Genomic DNA, 9,068 nt, shown 5'->3' with positions numbered 1-9,068 from the left:
TAGCTTAGACGTAGAATTTGTGCATGAGTAGCAATTATTGTGTATAATAAATGTGCTTTGATTTGAATCTTACTAATCAGTGTATTGGGTTATTGATCATTACTTGGACTTGAACCTCGTGGCGGTATAAAGATACCTGGCGACTCGAGAGCAAAGGTAATAAAACAGAGCAATTGAACCAACCGGAAAGTTAGCAACACGATAGCCATCGAGACCTGCGTTCTTCATGAACACGCCACTAACCTATACTCGCACATACAAGCGGCCGAAATGGCGCGGCAAGGTCCCCACGAGACAGAGTGGGTGCAAGCCATCAAACAACTCCAGGGCCTAAGCCTGGATGAGGGCGGCCATTTTGCGCGCTTTTCAAGGGCTCCCGCGCATGCGCGTACTGACCTAGGGGACGGCGAGGCTGAAGACTGCACTGCACAGGCGCGCACTACGTATGACCACATGGCGCATGCGCGGGTGCGTACCGAACGTTCTGACGTCACGACATGTTGCAACTGTGGCTCCGCCCACTTAAAACGGCAGCGTCCAGCAAAATCCCGACGCTGTCTCCAATGTGGCAAGCTTGGCCACTATGCAGCCCTATGCAGGTCTGCTCAACCTACTACCTCTTGTCGCCCCAACCAGCCACGCAGGGATGTCCGAGCCATCCAGCCACCGGTCACCGATTCCGACTCCGACTTGATTCCAGACCTTGACACCAAGGACCCTAAAGCACCATTTTGGGTGGGCATCATCACCAAACACAAGATGCTCCAGAAGACAAAAGCCAAGTCTCTCCCAATATTCAGCATTGATCCGGACGACGAGTGGTGTGCCACCCTCACGGTCAACCGATCCCGAATCCGATTCCGCCTGGACAGCGGCGCTTCAGCCAACTTCGAAAGCATCCATGTCAAGCCTACCATCCTGCCATCCGCCTGCCAGCTTCTGGACTATAATGGTAATGCCATTGCTGCCAGTGGCTCTTGCCAGCTTGAAGTGTCGCACCGGTCATTAAAGGCTAACCTGCCATTCGAAATAGTGGGATCCACTAAAGCCTCCCTGCTTGGTGCTTAGGCGTGCAAACTTCTAAACCTTGTCCAAAGGGTTCACTCCTTGTCACCCACTGACGCTTCCACATCTCAGGACGCTGACCTTCGGACACAGCTGAACGCCATCATCACCTGATACCATGGTGTATTCGAGGGCATGGGTACACTCCCATACACTTATGAAATCTTGTTAAAACCAAATGCCACGCCTGTGGTGCACGCACCTCGCAGGGTACCAGCACCCCTCAATGACCGCCTCAAGCAGCAGCTTCAGGACCTCCAGGACCAGGGCAGGATTTCAATAGTTACAGAACCGACTGACTGGGTCAGCTCTATGGTGTGCGTGAGAAAACCATCCGGCGAATTACGTATATGTATTGATCCCAAGGACCTCAATCGCAATATTATGGGAGAACACTATCCTATTCCAAAGCGCGAAGAACTCACCTGCGAGATGGCTTGCGCCAAATTTTTCACCAAGCGAGACGCATCCAAGGGGTTCTGGCAGATCCAACTCGACGCATCCAGTCGGAAGCTCTGCACCTTTAACACCCCATTTGGCCGGTTTTGCTACAACCGGATGCCGTTTGGCATCATCTCTGCATCGGAAGTGTTCCACAGAATAATGGAGCAGATGATGGAAGGTATCAAAGGGGTTCGCGTATATGTGGACGACATCATCGTCTGGTCTACCACCCCGCAGGAGCACACTGATCGCCTCCAACGCGTCTTCCGACGAATCCATGAGCATGGCCTCCTCCTCAACAGGGCCAAATGCTCCTTTGGTCAAATAGAACTTAAATTCCTCGGAGACCAAATTTCACAGTTTGGCGTGCAGCCAGATGCTGACAAGGTATCTGCCATTAAGGCCATGAAGACATCGGAGGACGAGAAGGCGGTCCTCCGCTTCCTGGGCATGGTCAATTTCCAGGGGAAATTCATCCCTAACCTCGCCTCCCACACCACGGCTCTCAGGAACCTGATTAAGAAGATAACCGAGTTCCAATGGCTCCCCGCCCACGAACAAGAATGGCGGAACTCAGGGTGAAACTGACCAAGACCCCGGTGTTGGCATTTTTCGATCTGGCCAAAGAAACAAAGATCTCCACGAATGCCAGTCAGTCCCACATTGGAGCAGTGCTCCTTCAACGTGACAACGCCTCCTCATGGGTTCCTGTCGCAAACGCGTCACGTGCAATGACGCCCACCGAACAGCGCTATGCGCAAATTGAAAAAGAGTGCCTGGGCCTTCTTACCGGAGTTGTCAAATTCCATGACTATGTCTATGGACTCCCAAAGTTCATAGTCGAGACAGACCACAGGCCACTGGTCAATATCATTCAAAAAGACCTTAACGACATGATGCCGCGCCTGCAGCGCATCCTCCTTAAACTCAGGAGGTACGACTTCAAACTCATCTACACCCCGGGTAAGGAGCTCATCATCGCAGATGCACTCTCCCGATCTGTCACCACACCCTGCGACCCAGCAGGCTTTGTGTGTCAAATTGATGCTCAGGTGGCATTCGCTGCATCCAATTTGCCAGCCACGGACAAACGACTCATCCATATTCGTCGTGAGACGGCCAACGATCCCCTGCTCCAACGTGTCATGCGCCACCTGACAGACGGGTGGCTCAAGGGCCAATGCCCTCAATTCTATAACATTAAAGATGACCTGGCGGTGGTAGATGGAATTCTACTAAAGCTGGACAGGATCATCATTCTGCACAGCATGCGGAAGCTCGTCCTTGAGCAGCTCCATGAGGGCCACCTGGCAGTGGCGAAATGCCGCCGACGGGCCCGTGAGGCACTGTAGTGGCCTGGAATCAACGGGAACATTGCCAACGCCGTTCTTAACTGCCCAACATGCCAGCGTTTCCAGCCTGCTCAGCCAAGGGAGACCTTGCAAACCCATGAGTTGGTCACGTCCCCCTGGACCAAAGTGGGCATCGACCTGTTCCGGGACTGGGACTACGTCCTCATAGTGGACTATTTCTCAAACTACCCGGAGGTAGTTAGGCTACACGACCTCACCTCAACTGTGGTCATCCGTGCGTGCAAGGAAACCTTCACTCACCATGGCATCCCGCTCACGATCATGTCCGACAATGGCCCGTGTTTTGCCAGTCAGGAGTGGTCCAATTTTGCCAAACGATACAACTTCACACATGTCACGTCCAGTCCCCATTACCCCCAATCCAATGGCAAAGCTGAAAAGGGGGTGCACATTGTCAAACGACTTCTGTGCAAGGCGGCCGATGCAGGGTCCGATTTTTACCTCACCCTGCTTGCTTACAGATCAGCTCCATTGTCCACCGGCCTGACACCGGCTCAATTGTTGATGAATCGCACGCTGCGAATGACGGTGCCGGCCATTCATGTCCCGGCCTTGGACAACCTTCCGATCCTTCGTCAAATGCTGTTGTCTCGGGCCCAACACAAATCGGCGCACGACGCCAGCGCCACGGATCTCCCTGCTCTGGCTCCTGATGACGAGGTCCGTGTCCAACTTCCCGATGGTGGTCGGTCTGCCACCGCTGTGGTGCTCAGACAAGTGGCCCCAGGTCATTTTTGGTTCGTCTACAAGACGGCTCTCTTCGTCACCGAAATAGGCGGGCACTACGACTCCTTCCTCGCTCGCCACCAGCTCATCATGTCCTGCCCCGCCGTCACAACGAACCCGTCACGGACTTTGCAGATCTCCCTTTCACTCTGCCACCCTCTGAGTCTGACACAGTCTCGCCCATTTCAGAACAAGCGGCCCCGACCCACCCTTGAGGCGGTCAACCAGAATTCGACGCCCGCCTCAGAGACTGAATTTATGAACTGCCTGAATTCATGGACCCTTTGAACTCATGAACTGATTGTTTCGTTACCCTGTTTGATTAACTCACTGGTTTGTACATCCTGTTGTTCTAGTTATATTTTGTGTTACATACTGTCCATCTGCACTAGACACCTTCCAATGTAAATATCTTAGAGTTTCTGTACATAGTCCTGTAAATATGCTCGCATGTGCCACACATAGTTAGGAACATTCGCATACTACATTATTTATTGCCACAAACACACATTTTTTTTAGAAAAGGGGGATGTCATAATATACACATCAGTATATGATGGTGCAGAGACACACATTGACTGACACACTGCAAGACCAATCAACACACACAACACAGCAGCCAATCACCAGTTAGGGCACGGTCACTATAAAGACAGAGGGCACTAGTTTTCCCGCTCATTCGGGATGCAGCCTCTGAGACAGACAGAGCCCGCAGTCAGTAGCACAAACATCCACCATGTGCTTGCAGTATAGGCTGGTCAGGTTAGGCATAGGTCTTCAGTCAATCTAACATAGTGTCGACCCACAGTGCAAGTATGTTTAACAGCTCTTAGTTAAATAAAATAGCGTTGTACTATTACAAGTGTTGGTAGCCTGTCTATGTTACTGCTAAGGTAAACACAGTCTCCACAGATCGAGAGTACCAAAAAAACATCAGCCTCCACATCCTTCTGCACGGTCGCAAAGTGGTAAGCACTGTTGCTTCACAACGCCAGGGACCCAGGTTTGATTCCTGGCTTTGTTCACTGTCTGTGTGGAGCCTGCACATTCTCCCTGTGTCTGCATGGGTTCCTCCGGGGGCTCCGGTTTCCTCCCACAAGTCCCAAAAGATGTGCTTGTTAGGTGAATTGGACATTCTAAATTCTCCCTCAGTGTGCCCGAACAGGCACCGTAGTGTGGTGACTAGGGGATTTTCACAGTAACTTCATTGCAGTGTTAATGTAAGCCGATTTAATAATAATAATCATAGATTATCATAGATTATCATAGAATTTTACAGTGCAGAAGGAGGCCATTCGGCCCATCGAGTCTGCACCAGCTCCCGGAAAGAGCACCCTACCCAAGGTCAACAACCCCCACCCCATCCCCACAACCCAGCAACCCCACCCCAATAATCTTTTATTGTCACACATATGAAGTTACTGTGAAAAGCCCCTAGTCGCCACATTCCGGCGCCTGTTTGGGTAAGCCGGTACGGGAATTGACCCCGCACTGCTGGCCTTGCTCTGCATTACAAACCATGTCTAGCCCACTGAGCTAAACCTTATAGCTAAACCGGCCCTTATAGCTAAACCGGCCCTTATAATAAAGATTATTATATTATTATTATTATTGTGGCGACCAGAATTGAACACTATTTTCCAAGTGAGGCCTAACTAATGTTCTAGAAAGCTGCAGTGTGGCCTATCTAAGGGTCTATAAAACCTGTATAGTTTGAGTGAATTATAAAATTGGCAGAAGGACAAGGTTTAGTAAGCAATGGCAAGGATAAACAGCAGCAGGTGAGTGGCAATGCAATGTTAATCGGGTGATGTTGAGTGTGTGTGGATGTATGAGTGCGTGTGCGTGTCTGTGCATGTGTTTGTCTGTTTGTATGTGTAAGCCTGCCTGTGTGTTTTGTGTGTCTGTGTGCTTGCGTGTCACTCGCTAATGAGGCAGACTGAAGTGGAAAGGGAAAAGGGAATAAAATGCTCAAGCTCTCAGCTATGCGTGGCTCCAGGCCATGATGCAAGCTGTCTCAATTACATCAATAGCTGCCTCCTCTATTGCTGTCAGTTTGAAGTCTAGTGGGATGTTCCTCTCTGCCTTTTGTGCGCATTGCAGCTTTCATTGCAAGAAGAGCAGCAGTGAGTTAAGTGGACCTTGTTGAAGGGGTTTGGAGATGTGTGCTGCAGATAAGGGGAAGAAGCAGCAACTGCGGCTAATAGGGGAAGTAGTGTGAGGGAAATAGAAGGTGTTAAGTGTGTGAATGCAAGTGCAAACCGAAGGAGGTGCAGTAAAGTGTATGGTTATAATTGGAGGAGTGCCATGAGAAGTGGGGGAGAGAAACACTACGAGTGTTGGTGCTAAAGTACAAGACTACAATGGGCTTGTCTTATGAAGAGAGATTGAGCAGTTTAGGCCTATACCCTATAGAGTTAGAAGAATGAGAGGAGATCTAATCGAGGTGTATAAGATGATAAAATGTATTGACAAAGTAAATGTAGAGAGGATGCTTCCTCTTGTGGAACAAACTAGAATGAGAGGTCACAGTTTTAGGATAAGGAGTGGCAGATTTAAAACAGAGATGAGAAGAAATTACTTCTCTCAAAGGATTGTGAATCTGTGGAATTCACTACCCCAAAAAGTGGGGGATGCAGGTTATTGAGTAAATTTAAGGGGGAGAAAAATAATTAGTAATTAATTAGCAATGGGTTGAAGGACTATGGAGAGTGGGCAGGAAAGTAGTGTTGAAGCTGAGAGGAGAACAGCCATGATCGTATTGAATCGTGGAGCAGGCTTGAGGGGCTGAATTGCCCACTCCTGCTCTTAGATCTTATACTCTTAGGTTCTAAAGGCAGAGAGAATACAATGCTCTTGATGAAGTGTTCAAATTTCTTTCTGCAATGCAAATTTTGTCCTGAACAATGCTACTTTTCATTTCATTTCATTTCATTTCATACTGGCATTGATAATAATAATCTTTATTGTCACCAGTAGGCTTACATTAACACTGCAATGAAGTTACTGTGAAAAGCTCCTAGTCGCCACATTCCAGCGCCTGTTCGGGTACACTGAGGGAGAATTCAAGATGTCCAAATTACCTAACAACACTTGTGGGAAGAAACCGGAGCACCCGGAGGAAACCCATGCAGACATGGGTAGAACGTGTAGACCCCACACAGACAGTGACCCAAGCCGTGAATCGAATATGGGAACCTGCAGCTGTGAATCAACAGTGCTACCCACTGTGCTACCGGGCTGCCCATTGACTAGCTGAGGTACCTCTGTCCGCTGCTGATGGTTAATTTGATGGGGAACATGTTACCCATTCGAGGGTTTTTTACTGGCTCTATGAGTACCTCCATGGTTGCACTAGGTACGAGATAAAGAGTGGGTAGGAAGGCCTTCGTAATTGTATGCTGCCTCAATAACTCACTCTCCAGGGCTCACCTTTGAATAATGCTCTTTCCGTGCCATCCCACTGGATTTCACTCCTGCCCGGTTGGTGAGCTGCCCAGAAATAGGATGATTGGCAAGTCAGCTACAGCATTTAAATGAGGTCTGACTTCAAAAATGAATGGGCTCCTGCCAACTGCATGGGATAGATGAGAAGATACTCCTTGCAACTACCTGCCACACACACTGGAAGCAGGAATCGCCCTAACTTCTCACCTGCATCACCACCGTCCCAATTAAACCCAGTTGAGATAACTTATCGAGAGCAAAGAAAGAGTTTGCTATCTCCCGACAGAACTGTCAGCAGCTCTGCAAAATAAAATCTGTACCTACTGCACATGATTGAATTTTTCTGTCCTTTGCCTAAACATCAACAGCATTCAACTAACCTTTGAGATAGGGAATGTCCTCTCCAATCTATTTCAGTAATGTTTTGTCAGTGGGTCTCCAATACCGAAACAGTTTGCATTTATCCAGCACCTTTTCTTGGCCTTGGGATACCTCAGAGTGTCTCAAAGCCAAGAGTAAAGGTACAAAGTGTGATAATATGCACCCATGCACATCATGAGGTAAAAGCAGGCAGTGACAGACACCCAGGTGAGCCAATCAACATACAGAACAGAACACGACCAATCACCAGACAGAACACCAAAGGAGGGCTTCCAACTATAAAACACACGAGGCATCAGCACTCTGCCTCATTCCTCTGGTGACAACTGTAGTGACAGTCAGGGTGTACAAATCATTCAACACCTTCTACACGTGGATCAGAGCTAGCCTGGTCTAGATACTTAATGTTAGTTTACTTAGAGTAGTAGAGAGCCAACCCACAGGCAGCTGTGTGCTTCGTTACTGAAGTTCAATAAATCTTATTGAACTAACGCCTACGTTTGGTGTATGCTTGATCATTTAACTGCATCGTGTTGCAGTCCGTGTTACCCCAGGGTGAATAACATGACACAAAGGTAATTTATGAGGATGTAATACAGAATTGATTGCCACAATTTAAGGAATGATGTCAATGTGTTAGAAGCAGTTCACAGTTCTAGGATCCCAGGTTCGATTTCCAGCTTGGGTCACTGTCTGTGCGGAGTCTGCACGTTCTCCCTGTGTCGGCGAGGGTTTCCTCCGGGTGCTCCGGTTTCCTCCCACAAGTCCCGAAAGACGTGCTGTTAGGTAATTTGGGCATTCTGAATTCTCCCTCTGTGTACCCGAACAGGCACTGGAATGTTGCGACCAGGGACATTTCACAGAAACTTCATTGCAGTGTTAATGTAAGCCTACTTGTGACAATAAAGATTAGTAAAATAATAAAGGTTTGGAATGGGCGGCTTGTTCTACTCATTCATGGGACGTGGGTTTTGCTGGCTGGGCCAGAATTTACTGCCCATCTCCTAATTGCCCTTGAACGGAGTGACTTGCTGGACCATATTAGCCTACATTTAAGAATCGTCTTCTGAGGGAAGGTTAGGCAGGCTCAGCTTGTAGCCACTGTAGTTTAGGCGAGTAAGAGGCAACTTGATGGAAACATGTAAGATGCTGAGGGATCTTGACAGGGTGGATGTGGAAAGGATTTTTCCTTTTGTGGGAGACTCTAATATATTGTTTAAAAATAAGGGGTCGTCCACTTAGAATAGAAGTGAGCAGATTTTTCTCTCAAAGAGGGTTGGGAGTCTTTGGGACTCTTTTCCTCAAAGGCAGTGGAAGCAAAAATCTTTCAATATTTTTAAGGCAGAAATAGATAGCGGGCACCATCTGCTCAAATGGGAACCGAGTCCGGTAGAGAGTGCGTTTAGCCGAGTGTTTCCCAGTGCTCGGTGCGCCGAGAGACACCCGTCATTTAACTCCCATTTGGGTAGAAACGGAGCCTCAGCGGGAAACGCCCTGATGAGGCCACACTTCATCCCATTTTCTGCACTGAGGAACTTCGCTCGCCGGAATTCTCAGAATAGAAGGAGATAGGGGCGCCACTTTTCAATAGTGTCCCCGGTCTCTCAATCACGACCCTCCCCTCGAACTTCC

Source organism: Scyliorhinus torazame, chromosome 5 (genome assembly GCF_047496885.1).
Source record: "Scyliorhinus torazame isolate Kashiwa2021f chromosome 5, sScyTor2.1, whole genome shotgun sequence".
Classification (NCBI taxonomy): domain Eukaryota; kingdom Metazoa; phylum Chordata; class Chondrichthyes; order Carcharhiniformes; family Scyliorhinidae; genus Scyliorhinus; species Scyliorhinus torazame.
The sequence above is the reverse complement of the archived record's forward strand: the minus strand, read 5'-3'. Positions refer to the sequence as shown.